Here is a 15,385-nt window from a genome sequence, read left to right as displayed (position 1 = left end):
TCCTCAGACCAATAATAACCTGAAACCATTCTTAATAATAGTTTTCCATGAATTATTTTGGTTGATAAGCCTTGACACTTAGATTGAAATTTTCTGCTCAATTATTTAATATTATTACAGATGGCTCATTTCCATTTTAATCATCACTTTATATTTCTCATTCACTGCCTGGCCATGCTATAATCTCCACAGGGAAGTTAAAGAATACAGAAATGATATTGCCTCTACCTCCATTGAACGTATTTAGGTGAAATAAGTATGTTTATAATAGTAAATAACATGATTTAAAGTGTAGTTTGAATTTACAAACCTGTGTATATAAAGACCAACTCAATCTCTTAGTCTGACGCAGAGGCAGAGAATCCTTTGCCTTAAAATGCACTGAGGTCTAACAACTCATTGCATGTAATTGATAATTTGCAATATGTCCTGGATCTACAGAATAGCAAAACTATGGTATAAATAGTTTTCTGCTTTGTTGAGTGAGTGCTTTGAAGACCTAAGAACTTTAGGGAAGCAAAGAATGACACCTTGTTGGAGGTGGGGCCTGAAGGGAGGTGTTTTGGTTATGGGGGCAGATCTCTCATGAACTGTTTGGTGCCTTCCTGGCAGTAATGTGTGACTGCTTGCTCTAGAGCTGGTTGTTTAAAACAGCCCAGCACCCTTTCTTCTTGCTTGCTCCCTCTTTTGCCATGTGACACACTGGCTCTCCTTGCCTTCCTCCATGAATAAAAGCTTCCTGAGACCTCACCAGAAGCTGAGCAGATACTGGTGCCATGGTTCTTGTACAGCCTGCCGTACCATAAATTTCTTTTCTTCATCAATTACCCTATCTCAGGTAGTCCTTTAGAGCAATGTAAAACAGACTAATGAAACATACAGAGGCTGTGGACGAGTTTTAACCTGCGCCGACATGAGAGAGGCTTAAGCACTGTTGGGGGTAGAAGAGGAGGGAGGCATATCAACCCTGAAGACAGCACAAAGAGGGAGGAAAAACAGGAATTGAGGTCAACCTTCACTCGCTGAAAAGCTTAAATATTGTGTGCATGTGTTTTTAATTCCCTAGAGCACTTGGTGGAGAATCTGACAGTAAAATTACAAAAGAGAAGCATGAATTAATGACATAGAAAAGAAAGCAGCTATAATGAAAATAAACGAAGGCAGGATCTAGCTCTAAAATGCTTTTAGGAGAGTTAACAGGATCCTTTGAAAATGAGCTGGGTAGTAATGGATCATGGTTCAAGCAGTGGCCAAGTAGCATTTTTAATGAAAGGAAACCGAATGTATTTGATTATTCACTGTTGCATGGAGCTCTGAGGGTGCAGGTGGAGGTTCAGAAGACTTCAATTCTAGCCCTGTTCCCTCCTACCTATGTATCCTTGACCCAACGACTTCATCTTGCCGAGCTGTAGTTTCCTCACATAAACATTAGAAATAATATTAATCCCTGTTAGATAATTGTAAAGACTGAGCTTACATTTATTAAGTGCCGACACAGTGACTTACACATAGACAATACCAGATTTTAAAATGCTAACAGTTATTGTTATTATAATGATTAAGTACTTCTGTAATCAATATCACATTTCAATTTGCCATTGCCACAATGTAATTAAGGTAGAGAAGGAATTATTCTTATCCCTAAATGAACAAGATAAGATAAACTGACTTGCCTCATAAGACGACAAAGACATTGAGCTTTTGACATTAGGCCTCATGGATCTTTTGGTTATGCTATTTGGAAGAACAGTCAACATAGTAAGAGATAATAAGAAATAAACACAAGATTTAACAATTATGTAGCTCCTCCTAGGTAGAAAGAGTATGCTATTTATATGTTTTCTATACATGATTTCTTTACATCATCATTACCATCCCATGTACTAGAATTCCTATTTTACAGATAAAGGAGGTGAGACCCCTATAGCTTAAATTACTCATGTAAGATTATGTCAGCCAGCAAATGGTAAAAATAGGAGTCTCTTGTTATTCTGTCTGAACCTAGAATGCAAGCTCTTTTCATGAGGTCAGGCTGAAATGAGTCATCTGTTGATGGTGCTGGAATAGGTTGTAGAACAGTAAGACAGAATGCAAGATAGAGACATTATTTGGAATAAGTTAACCAGGACGAATGTCACTAACACATTTTTCAAAAATAAAAAATTATACATCTTTTTGGAAAGTTTAGCCAAAAGAAGAGAGAGGAAGAGTTATTTTTTGCATGGTGGAAGAATGGGGGTGGAAGTATAATGAGAGAAGCCAATATTTCAGAAACTGAATGTCATTTAAAAAAAGAAAAGGAGGCGTACAAAATTGTTGACTATGGAGGAGAGCAAAATTCAGAAGGATGAGAGTCAGAAAAAAATTTAGAACTGGCAGGGTCAGCCTTCTGGGAGGAGACTAGAAGCCATTCTAGAATGGAATATAAGCAAGTAAGAACACAATTTATATTAAAGAGAGAGAAAATGCAAAAAAATGAAACAAAAAAACAAAAATAAAAAATAAAGATAATCACTAATCTATGTAAGCATGGATTTAGAGAAAAGCAGCCTTGGTCAGGCACAGTGGCTCACGCCTGTAATCCCAGCACTTTGGGAGGCCGAGGTGGGCTGATCACAAGGTCAGGAGATCGAGACCATCCTGGCTAACTCGGTGAAACCCTGTCTCTACTAAAAATAGAAAAATTAGCCGGGTGTGGTGGCAGGCGCCTTTAGTTCCAGCTACTCAGGAGACTGAGGCAGGAGAATGGTGTGAACCCGGGAGGCGGAGCTTGCAGTGAGCTGAGATTGTGCCACTGCACTCCAGCCTGGGCGACAGAGCCAAACTCTGTCTCAAAAAAAAAAAAAGAAAAAAGAAAAAAAGAAAAGCAGCCTTATGAACTAAAATGTTTAATAAGCAGACATTTGTGATCCCACAAAATGTATAATTATATAATTTCTTGACAATAAAATAGGAAATAAGTTTTCTTTAACAATTTAACTAACTTACATAAAATGTGCTTACCTTTCCATACTAGTTCTACTCCTCTTTTCAATGGGTACTACCTTTCCACATCTGTTTCACTGTTGGATACTGACACAGTATTTCTTAAGCAGAAGATTGCATTAAAAACAAGTTTCTAGTTATTTCCCCCTCTTCCTCATGAAAAGCCCTTGGCATTTTCCATCATTTCCTCTGTGATTTGTTTCTCATAAGTTATTTCAACTATAGCTGGAGAATAAAATGTCCCCACGCTCCTAGGAAATGATTGATATTTTTCTGTAGCTATGGTAGCAAGTAGTCACCAGAAGTGGTTTTAAAACTGCTTAATCAATGACAGTTCCAGAAACTATCAGAACTGATTTTACACAAAGTTGAAGAATTAATGGCTCTGCCTCTCAGTGAACATGCATTTGCAAGTCAACCAAATAGTTATAACCCTAACTTCCTAAAGTCAGTTAATCAGAAAAAGACTCACTTCAAAGAACACACTTCTGGAAGTTGATTAATCAAAGAAATTCTCACCTGAAGAACCATATTTCTACAAATGACGTCAATACACTTACGCCTCTGGAAGTCAACCAGTAACTGAATTACACTCTTCCTCAAAGCCCTCTATAATATTAGCAGTCTTCCCTGCTCTGAGAGACTGTGCCTGACAATTATATTTTGCCCTTTTTAAAATAAGTGATCACTTCAGCATTGGGTTTTTTTGTTTAAGATATTGACAGCCAGTTTTTATTATTTTGCCAGCTGAACACTCTGGAAGTTAGTAATTCGTTCAACAGCCTCAGAAAGAATATATAGTCATATCCTTTGGTCAATAATTAGATTTCTAGAAATTGGTCCAAATTGACACTATGCATAATCTTTGTTATGCATTTTTTTTGCATTTAATCCTCACAATAGCTCTACAATATAAGCTTTTTTTTTTTGAGACTGAGTCTCGCGGCTGTCTCCTAGGCTGGAGCGGATTGGTGCGATCTCGGCTCACTGGAAGCTCCGCCTTCTGGGTTCACGCCATTCTTCTGCCTCAGCCTCCCGAGTGGCTGGGACTACAGGCGCCCGCCACCATGCCCAGCTAGCCACGCCCAGCTATTTTTTTGTATTTATAGTAGAGACGGGGTTTCACCGTGTTAGGCAGGATGGTCTCGATCTCCTGACCTCGTGATCCACCCGCCTCGGCCTCCCAAAGTGCTGGAATTACAGGCGTGAGCCACCGTGCCCGGCCATAAGCTTGTTTTTATTTCCATTTTTTATTTGATGAAAGCAAAATATTTGACAAATATTTAAATTGAAGTGTTATTTATATATATGAAAACTCAAGTACAATCCAATACCCAAGATAAGAAAAGGGTTAGGCAAATAGTCATTATAAGGGCACCTACAAAAAATGAACATGTTAAAATGTTTATGATTTGACACTGATTACAAAATCAAAACAAAATTATAACTATACCATGTAAAATTATGTGTACATACGGATTAGAAATAAAAGGAAACATAGGCAAATAATTCTGTGAATTTCTGTGGTGGTTGGATTCTGACTGGATTGACCTTTTAAATATTGCTTTAATGTTTGTGTAATAAGAAAAGTAACCTAAAGTGTAGTTTCTGCATTTGAGAGTTCCAGCCACCCATCCAATATTGTATTGGAAATTCCAATGCCCCATAAGATTTCTGAGAATTAAAGGGGTTCTAGACACTCCTGATTACTTAGGGTCCTGGACTTCTGCACTAGAGATTTCCAAATTCTGTTCATGTGTTATCTACCATAAATGTTCCTTTTTCTCTGATTGCTTTGACCTGGATGTGAAACTGAGTCTCTTTAATTTCCCCTAAAATTTCATATAAGGCACATGCAATGTTAGCAGAAGTTTTAGATGGAGAGCTGTTATATCATAGCAAAGTGCACAAGCTAATATAGAACACAGACCATCACTTTACTAAAATTCTCTTGGCTACCCAGCACATCTCATCTTCTCCTGCTTGAAGACTTACTGATAAGTTTCTCTCACTTTATCATATAAAGCAGCTTTCCATCTTCAGTGTAAGCTCTAAATATAATGAAGATTTGATCTTGTGCTCTCATAAAATCAAGAGGCATATACTAGGTTTTACCCTTTAGCAACATAGAGATTTATTTTAAGGCAGATTATATTTCAAACACAAAAGTGGATGAATCATTATATTCATTTGGAGGATTTAAATGACATGAATTTAAGGTCACAAATTTTAAATTAGCATCCTACTGTGTTTAGAGTACAAAAGTGACATGAATTAAAAAGGAATGGTGGAACATACAAAGTAAAAGAGAAGATTAATTTTTTAATATGAAGAGATACAATATAGTTTAAAATAAACTGAAATTAAAAATCAAAAACCTATAGAGTGATAATTGACTTTATAAGGATAGCAAGAAAGCCCACGGGGTTAATATGCATGGTTTTAAATAAAAGTTTAGGGTATTTTTATCTGCCTCTACTTATTCTAACTACTTGATAACATAAATATTCACTCCACAGTGTTTTTCCTAGGGGGGCTAGTTCACTGTGAAGTGTTTTCTTGTCTCTTTGTAGAGTAGCTATAAGGAAATGATAGTCTCTAAAAATAAAACTTAAGAACAATTTGAAAATAATAAATTCAGATTTTCTTGACATCTTTGTTTACTAATTCTTTCCCCAGAGCGTGTAATTTGAAGCATAGACTTAGAACTGCTTATATCTGCATATTGAAAGTAAGGATATATCATTATAAGGGATAAGAAGAGAAAAGAATTTAAAGTAGTCACTATTATAGGTAGTCTTCCATAGACATTGATTTTGACCCTACTATCAAGGCAAGAGTAAATTAATGTTAATTTTTTAGTTACCAAAATAAAGCAGTAAGTTCTTCCAGGTGCAGAGGGTAAAAATACTGTATCCTCAATTTTCTCTGAAATTATTGGAGTTCCACAGGATTCTGTATTACCAACTATGTTCCTTAGGTCCTAGAAACAAGTAAGGATAAAATACTGTCCATGGTATGGAAGATATTGTACGGTATGTGTAAGAAAAATTCAACTATTTTTCCATCTATTTGTCCTACTCCGTCCACCCATGCATCCATCTATACTCCATCTACTTCTCCTTGTGTAGGAGAAAGATTTGAGACACCACAAAGACTCATTTTATGTTGCATATTGAATGGTCATCACAAACAGTGGAGCTCTGGAGCATCTCCCATAAGTGATTTCTTCCAGGCTACCCCAATTACTCCTAAAATTAACTGAAAAAAAAAATGTGCTTAATGTTATTTTGTTTAGAAGTCAAAACCGCAAATATTTTAAGTACCTGTTATTCACCAGGCAGAATAGTAGAAAGTCTTAGTACAGAAAAAAAAAAAAAAAAAAAAAAAAAGGTGGTCTTGCCCAGGCACGGTGGTTCACGCCTGTAATCCCATCACTTTGGGAGGCCGAGGCGGGCGGATCACGAGGTCAGGAGATCGAGACCATCCTAGCTAACATGGTGAAACCCCGTCTCTACTAAAATTTAAAAATAAAAATAAAAAAAAATTAGCCGGGCGTGGTGGCGGACGCCTGTAGTCCCAGCTACTGGGGGTGCTGAGGCAGGAGAATGGCGTGAACCCAGGAGGCGGAGTTTGCATTGGGCCGAGATCGCACCACTGCACTCCAGTCTGGGCAACACAGAGAGACTCCATCTCAAAAAAAAAAAAAAAAGAAAAGAAAAAGTGGATCTTATAAAAAGGAACTCTTCTGAATAGTCTTTTAAACAAAAACAAAACAAGCAAACAAAACAAATAAAATAGACTTCTACGATGGTAGAAGGACTTTAAATCAGAAAAAATAAAATAATGAGAATACTGAACATTAAATATGGTAGAAAATTCAAATAGATTTGATAATATTCTTTTCAAAACATATTTATGCATTGTAACAGATAACAAATGAGGGTTAAATATATAATGGATCACACTGATTTTGCATTTGCCTCCTATACCTACTATACTATTATTTGAAGGTATAGAAATTGTTTCTCTATTGGGTGTATCTTCTTTTATTGTTAATAACCCCCTCATATTCAAGAAGTTCCTCAAATAGCCTAGTAAAGTATTTTCAAATTACCTAATAAAATAAGCTCCCTTAGAAGTCATCATTGTGATTGGAAAGCAATAGGGAGAAAGCTTGATTTATTGATTAGTAAGAGTATGCTATAAATTTTCTTCATATTAAAACTGTGTGGATTATGAGATCACACTTACTTATAAAAATTGCAGCAGATGGGCATAGTGATGAAGGTATTAAAGGAAAGGATGGCAGGTTAGCTTGGCTTTATAAAATGACTATTTCCTCTGAGATACTATGTATAAATCTAACAAAATTGCAGCAGGGAAGATTGTTATTTAAGAAAATACATGATGAATGCTTTTGTGAGACATAGTTGTTTTGAAGTAAAAAACACTTTATGTACAGTCATGTGTCACTTAAAGATGGAGATATGTTCTGAGAAATGTGATGTTAGGTGATTTCATTGTTGTGCAAACATCAGAGAGTGGACTTACACAAACCTAGATGGTATTGCCTGCTACACACTTAGGCTATTGTTTCTAGGCTACAAACTTATAGCATGTTACTATACTGAATGCTTTAGGAAATTTTAACACAATGGTATTTGTATATCTAAACATAGAAAAGGTACAGTAAAAATACTGTATACAAGATTAAAAATCGTACACCTGTATAAAGCACTTACCATGAATGGAGCTTGCAGGACTGGAAGTTGCACTGGGTGAGTCAGTGAGTGAGTGGTGAGTGAATGTGAAAGCCTAGGACATTACTGTACACTATGGTAGACTTTATAAACACTGTACAAATGCTATATTAAACCTATAAAAAGGTTTTTCTGTCTTCAGTAATTTAATATTAGCTTATTGTAACTTTTTTACTTTATAGACTTAAAAAATATTTTTTAAGTCTTTGAGTTTTTTCATAATAACACAGCTTAAAACACAAACACATTGTATAGCTGTACAAAATAATTTCTTTCTTTAATCCTTATTCTATAAGCTTTTTTCCTATTTTTAAATATTTTTGTTTTTTATTTTACCTTTTAAATTTGTAAAAACTAAGATACAAACCCACACATTAGCCTAGGTCTACACAGGGTGAAGATCATCAATATCACTGTCTTCTACCTCCATATCTTGTCTCACTGGGAGGTCTTCAGGGGCAATAACGTGCATGGAACTGTCATCTCCTATGACAACAATCCCTTCTTCTGGAATACCTCCTGAAAGACCTGTCTGAGGCTGTTTAATAATTAAGTTTTTTAAATTAGTAGAAGTACACTCTAAATAATGATAAAATATAGTAAATACATAAACTATAACATAATTGTTATTATCATTGTTATGCACCTTATGTAATTGTACAGTATGTACTACACTTTTATACAACTGGAAGTGCAATAGGTTTGTTTACACCAGCATCATCACAAACATGTGAGTTGTGTGCTACTAAGTTCTGATGGCTACAAAGTTACTAGGAGATAAGAATTGTTTAGCTTTATTATAATCTAATGGGACCACTGATGTACATGTGGTCAATCATTGCCTGCAATGTTATGCAGTGCATGACTATATTTTGTAGTTCTTTTTTTTTTTGGTTCTTGCATAGGATTTCCTTAAAGTGAAAGCACATGTGTGTCCAATACAACAGAAATAAATTAGCAATAATGATTTCCCAGTCTAGTAGGACTTTTTTTTTTTTTTTGAGACAGACTCTTACTCTGTTGCCCAGGCTGGACTGCAGTGGTGCAATCTTGGCTCACTGCAACCTCCAACTCCCGTGCTCAAGCGATTCTCCTGCCTCAGCCCTCCCAGTAGCTGGGACTACAGGTGTGCACCACCACACCAGCTGATTTTTGTATTTTCAGTAGAGATGGGTTTTCATTGTGTTGGCCAGGCTGGTCATGAACTCTTGACCTCAAGTGATTTGCTTGCCTGAGCCTCCCAATGTGATGGGATTACAGGAGTGAGCCACCATGCCTGGCCTCTATATGGGACTTTGAAGCTCAACAGGAAACAGACATTTCAGGTAAAAATTTTGAATTTAAATGTGAATAATAGTTTTTTAATGATATAAAATTTGCCAGAATTTTATTTAAATTAAGAGAAAGAGCTTGATTATTTCTGGAAATTGAAAACAAATAGTTTAACAAATAAGAATATTTCCATATAGTGTAGACTTCTTGATGTGGTACAAGTTAAGATTAAGAATGAAGTAAGATTGTTCTATGTAGATGCTCCATCCTTTACAAACTGCTGATTCTAGGCAAGTCACTTAAATTCTCAGAGACTTTTCTTGTGTTTAAATAAAGAATTCTATTTGAATTTCCTACATTCCATGCTCACTCTAAGATTGAAGCATTATGATGTATACACAGAAACCTCTAAACTGAGCATGAAACAAAAATTTGGGCATGAGGCATGCTAATTGCTAATGTAGTATCACTGCTTCTAGAGCTTTTCAGTAGATAGAGCTAATAAATGTTATGTGTGTAGACCCATTTCTGTATCTATGTATTTTAAAATAAAAATAGATTCACAAATTAATATCTACATCTCTCATCTAGCAATGCAAGGTTAATTTTAGCCATCTCTCCTTGCTGATTATAACTTCTTTCTCTAGCAATGTGAAACCTATCTCCCAATATCTATAATTTATTTACTTATGCATTCCACCCTAATATACATGCAAAGTACTTTCATAATTGCTAACCTGCACTCCTTTGAAAAAAATCAACTAAAATACAATGTCTATGTTAGTTCTTTTTAGAGTTAGCCTCATTCTTTGCAGATTTTGTCCTTTCAAAATACTGTTTTCCAAAATATAGGCTAGATCCTTTGACTGCATCACCTTCAGTAAGCTTATATATTACATTTGTAAGATGGTTAGGTTCACTTGTCACTGTTTCCACCCCATTTTGGGATATTACATCCTATTTGTTTTCTTTCTTTCTTTTTTTAATGTGCATGCTGCAGAATTTACTCATTGTGTTGTACAGTTCTATGGGTTTTGATGAGCACAGTAATTTTTTCAGCACCACGGACAGTTCCACCGCCTTTAAAATTTCCTCATGTAATCAATGATTTTGTAGTCAGCCCTCTTGTAACTCCAACTCAATATATCTCTAACTTGGGCAACCATTGATCTGCTTCCCATCTCTATGTTTTGGCTTTTTCAGAATTTAAGATACATTGAATTATATATCTTAAATATGCAGTCATTTGGGCTTCCCTTCTTTCACTTATCAAGATGCACTAAAACGTTCATCCATGATATGCATAAATCAATACTTTTCTTTTAAAAATATTTGAATAGTATTCCCTTTTATAGATTTACCACAGTCTGTTCATTCATTTACCAGCTGAAGACAACATATTAGTTATTTCCACATTTTGGCAATTGAAATCAAATTTTCTGTAAATATTCCCATATTTTTTTGTGTGTCAAAAATGTTTTCAATTCACTTGGGTAAATACTTATCAGTGGGATCACTGGATCATATATTAAGTAAGCATTTAACTTCATAAGAAACTTGTACATTCCAAAGTGACTGTACCATTTTGAATTGCCAGCAGTAATGAAAGTAATGAATGACAGTCTCTGTGGCTCTGCATGCTTATGAATATTTGATATTGTTAGATTTTTAATTCATTTATCCATTTTTAACAGGTATGTTCTGGCATCTTATTGTGGTTTTCATTTGTATCTCCTTAGTGAACATCTTCTCATATTCTTATTAGTCATCCATACATCTTCTTTGGTAAAGCTCAGATATTTTACCAGGAAAATTAGATTTACTTTCTTATTACATTTTAAGAGTTTTTTATATATTATGGATACAAATCTTTTATCAGATACATGATTTACAAGTCTGATGCCTATATTTTCATTCTTTTAAGAATGTGTTTGATGGAACAATTTTTTTAAATGTTAGATTTTTTTTCTATTGATTTACTCATTGTAATGAGGAGGGCTGTGATCAGCAAATTACTTTAGTTACAACAAAGCAAGTACATGGAAGCAAACAAAAAGCCCCCAAATTCCAACATGTATATAGCTTAGAAGTACACATTTGGTATATTTTCTTCTCTATAATTTCTCATAAACATGGGGTTCTGTAAAAATCCATTTTAAGTAATAAGTTTAGGGTTTGACTTTTTCTGTCATTGAAATTTTAAAGTCATGTGCTCTTTTGATGTGGTCTGAAGTTGGCCTTCAAAATTCATTAGGTAGCAGAACCGAAGCATTATATCAGCGGTCACCTGGAGCAGAGTTTCCAGTATGGAAGCTACCAGCCACATGAGACAGCTGAGAACTTGAAATACAGCTAGTGTCATTGATGAGATGATTATCAATTTAAATTTAAAAACTGACACTTGATTTAGTTATTGGAACACTTTTAAATGTTTGTAGGACAATTTGGGTTTGTGAATCTACTTTTCCAACTGTAAATTTTATGAAGTCTAAGTATAGATCAAGTATATTCAACAAAACTTTAGTATCTGAATTGAGATGTGCTATAAGTACACACTGGATTTCAAGGACTTAGTGAGAAAAAAAGAATGCAAATTGTCTCATTCTTTTCTTTACATTAGTCATATGTTAAAATAACTATATTTGGAATGTACAGGGCTAAACAAATAAAATATATCATTAAGACTCATTTCACCTGCTTCTTTTTACTTTTTAAAAAATGTGGCCATGAGAAAAATTTAAATAACATATGCAGTTCACATTATAGTTTTATTAGATAGCACTACTATAAAATATGTATTAAATCATATTTTGTGTCACAATGCACTCAGAGTTCTGAAACAGGGATGTTAATAACCTATCCACCACCACCTGCAATTCTCTGACAGCTTTGTATTCTCAGACAGGAGCTTCAGCAAAACAAGCGCTGGAGAGAATAGAGAGTAAGGCTTGAGAAGGGATTCTAGGTCTGACGGTATTAGGTGTTGTTAGGGAACAGCATCTCCTGACACCCTAAACATGCCTTAAATTGTAGGGACACTACTGATTCATGATGGGCTCCAGTCCATAGCTTGCTTTCATCCAAGGAAAAGGGATTGGTCTGTTTTATTTCTTTCTCATTGGCATGAGTAACACTTATTGCTTTGTAGTATTTCTTAACTCAAAAACAAAGCACAGTATCCCAGAATTCTACCTCCTTCCTTATTTTTTAATCATGTGAAATGAACAGTAAGAGGTTCATATCTGTACAAAGACTACTTTTCTTTTTTTGTTTAACTTATTAAATAAATTACATATATATGAATATATATAGTAAATATATTCTTATATTCATATGTAAGAATGATTTATTGGTACAGGCATTATCTACCCCAAATTAAAACCCATTTTCAAAAGATAACTAATATAAAAAGAAATTGACCAAAATTCAAAATTAGATTGCAAATTATATTGAGAACATAAAATTTTCCATGTCTAATTTTTTTTACTTTTTTCTAGAAAACAAAAGAATATAGAAATTTTAAGATTATTAACTGTAAGACTTATTTTAAAATATGATTAGACATGATGGATATATTATCCTACCTACCATGACAGAAAATTATTTTTAACTTTAACTTTGATAGAATGTTAAAACTAAGTTTATAAAAGATCTCCTCATAGAAGCTAACCTTCTGAAATTATTCTGTAACTTGGATGAGTTTTAGTTCAAAATATTCTGAAACAATATAAATCATCTATAAGTTCTAAGTGAACACATTTCTCCCACAATCAAGCTAGATTGAGAAAGTAAATATATACTTACAATATAGAGAACATATCATGGGAAGCACGTAGACAGTTGTTATGCTACTTCACTGTATCATCAAATCCTTGAGTTATTACATTCTAAATCTGATGAGAAAGAGAAATAAAGAAGTATGTTAGTTAAATGCACTGGATGTACTCTATATGTAGCTAGATAACCAAAAGAAATCCAAAAGAAATAATGCATGCTAAAAACATAAATCTTTCTGTATTATTGTGTTCTTTGTTGGTATCTATTTGTGATTTCTGTTAAATTTTTTTTTTTTGAGATGGAGTCTCGCTCTGTGGCCCAGGCTGGAGTGCAGTGGCATGATCTCGGCTTACTGCAAGCACCGCCTCCCTGGTTCACGACATTCTCCGGCCTCAGCCTCCTGAGTAGGTGGGACTACAGGCGCCCGCCACCACGCCCGGCTAATTTTTTTTGTATTTTTAGTAGAGGTGGGGTTTCACCGTGTTAGCCAGGATGGTCTTGATCTCCTGACGTGATCCGCCCGCCTCGGCCTCCCAAAGTGCTGGGATTACAGGCGTGAGCCACCGCACCCAGCCCGATTTCTGTTAAATTTTACAAAAATGTTATTGATGGTCGGGCGCAATGGCTCATGCCTGTACTCCCAGCACTTTGGGAGGCCGAGACGGGTGAATCACTTGAGGTCAGGAGTTTAAGACCAGCCTGGCCAACATGGTGAAACCCCGTCTCTACTAAAAATACAAAAATTAGCTGGGTGTGGTAGCAGGCACTTGTAATTCCAGCTACGGGGGAGGCTGAGGCAGGAGAATCGCTTGAACCTCGGAAATGGAAGTTGCAATGATCCGAGATCACACCACTGCACTCCAGCCTCAGTGACAGAGCAAGAGTCTGTCTCAAAAAAAAGTTATTGAATAGTTAAATGGTTACAATATATAATAAGGGAAATATCATTAAAAAGAATGAATGTTCTAGGTTATAGTTGAAACTCTAAGAAAGTGAGTATAAGATATCTCGATAATCAAATATATTTAAAGTTTCCCATTTACAGAATAAATTGTGCCCATGTCACAAAAAACAAACTAACAAAAAAAGTTGCTAAATCATCTGGATGTATACAACTATCTGAATGCTTAGAAATATAAAGATCAAATAATTCGATGATTTGCCTAAACATCTGTCATTTTAATGGTGATGTGTGTCAGCCAACATACATGATTAATATAAACAGAGGTAAATGCTATTATTTGGATGTTTTGCCCAATCAAGAACAAATATCTTTAAACTATGGACTAACTTAAAGTATTATAAAGGGCAGATTCAGTTTTCTCTTTAAGATAATGCCACCAGAAGTATGTTACATAAGCTTATCCCGTCAAAAAAAATGCATTTTTGCTATAGGACAGACCCAAGGGGCTTCTTACAGTTAGAACTAACCGAAAATACTTGTTAAGCATCTTGTTCTCATTACATACACCCATGCACACACGCTTGCGCACACACAAACAACGTTATGTTCTGATTTTATGTCCCTCAAACACTTGCATTTTTTTTCTTTCCTAAAGCAGTAGATTTTAAAACAAAATTCAATCTGATTTCTTTGTGGATTTCTACATAGCCTTGGACTATGCTTGAAAGAAAAATAATTTAATTTTCCACTGAATTTAGTACCTTTCCACCCTTATATTTTGATATTGGATTCAAACACATTTAAATATAATACAAGTATGAAGAAATGGATCTGTCTTGTCTTTAAAAAGTCAAATATCACCTAATTGTTCTTTTTTTCAAATGCATAAGACATTGTAAATGAATAAATTTGTCTAAATTTTGTAACATTTGTTTAGTGTTTTTGTGGGTGTGTGTGATTGTCATATAATTATGAAAGCATTATTGTAAGGTAGGTTTTAGTTTCCTCATTTTAAAAGGTTCTGATAACTCAGATAACTGGTACATATTAAGAAGCTGAGAGGTATTGGTAGCCGTGGGTCAAATCCAAACCTGACTTCAAAGTGTCTCCTCTTTCTTATTACAATCTTCACTTGCACATGGCTTCCGGATGTTGTTTGTAAGACTATTCTGCTTAACTATCTACTTTCAATACTATTAGAAGTCCCAATTAGAAAAAATAATAAAATGCTTTATAGAGTAAATGAATTTCTTTGTTGAAACTGTGTATAGCTGTCTTAGGATTGTTAAATGAGTAAAACCACAAACACAATATTGCATATAAAGTATGCAGTGTATTGGTTATAATTCTGCACATAAAAGATCAAAATAATCACTAAATAAAAACTAGAGAAGAGGCATAGACATCCATATAAATTGGCTCCCAAACATCTGTCATATATACATATATATATTACTATTCGCTGTCACAACATTTGAATTCATTGTACCAGTGTTTTCTTGTTTTTGTTTTTACCATCCAACATCTGATTCGGTGCTTTCAAAAAGACCTTGGCTGAGAAGTCAGAAAAATCAAGGATTTAGAATTATTTCTAGAATGACAGCAAATAATGAGGGCCAGGAAGTGGCCTGAGTTCTTTTATCTATTTGGTAACTCAGATTTGTGTGTGTGTGTGTGTGTGTGT

The 15,385-nt window shown here is 34.8% G+C and overlaps 1 protein-coding gene across 3 annotated transcripts in view; it reads right to left on the bottom strand.

Moving 5' to 3' along the window:
• The window catches only part of FUT9 (fucosyltransferase 9), a 197,997-nt gene that overhangs the window by 85,380 nt on the left and 97,232 nt on the right, over nucleotides 1-15,385 (bottom strand). For 2 of the 3 annotated variants that reach the window (XM_055113959.2, XM_003824375.5), the window contains one exon: nucleotides 12,825-12,913. The gene's annotated coding sequence lies outside the window, so the exon portion shown is untranslated. Of the gene's footprint in view, nucleotides 1-5,851; nucleotides 5,969-12,824; nucleotides 12,914-15,385 lie in introns of all 3 variants that reach the window. The other variant, XM_008978101.4, reaches the window with a different exon arrangement.

The sequence above is a fragment of the Pan paniscus genome, chromosome 5, assembly GCF_029289425.2.
Source record: "Pan paniscus chromosome 5, NHGRI_mPanPan1-v2.0_pri, whole genome shotgun sequence".
NCBI classification, from domain to species: domain Eukaryota; kingdom Metazoa; phylum Chordata; class Mammalia; order Primates; family Hominidae; genus Pan; species Pan paniscus.
This window is presented reverse-complemented; position numbering and strand designations above follow the sequence as displayed.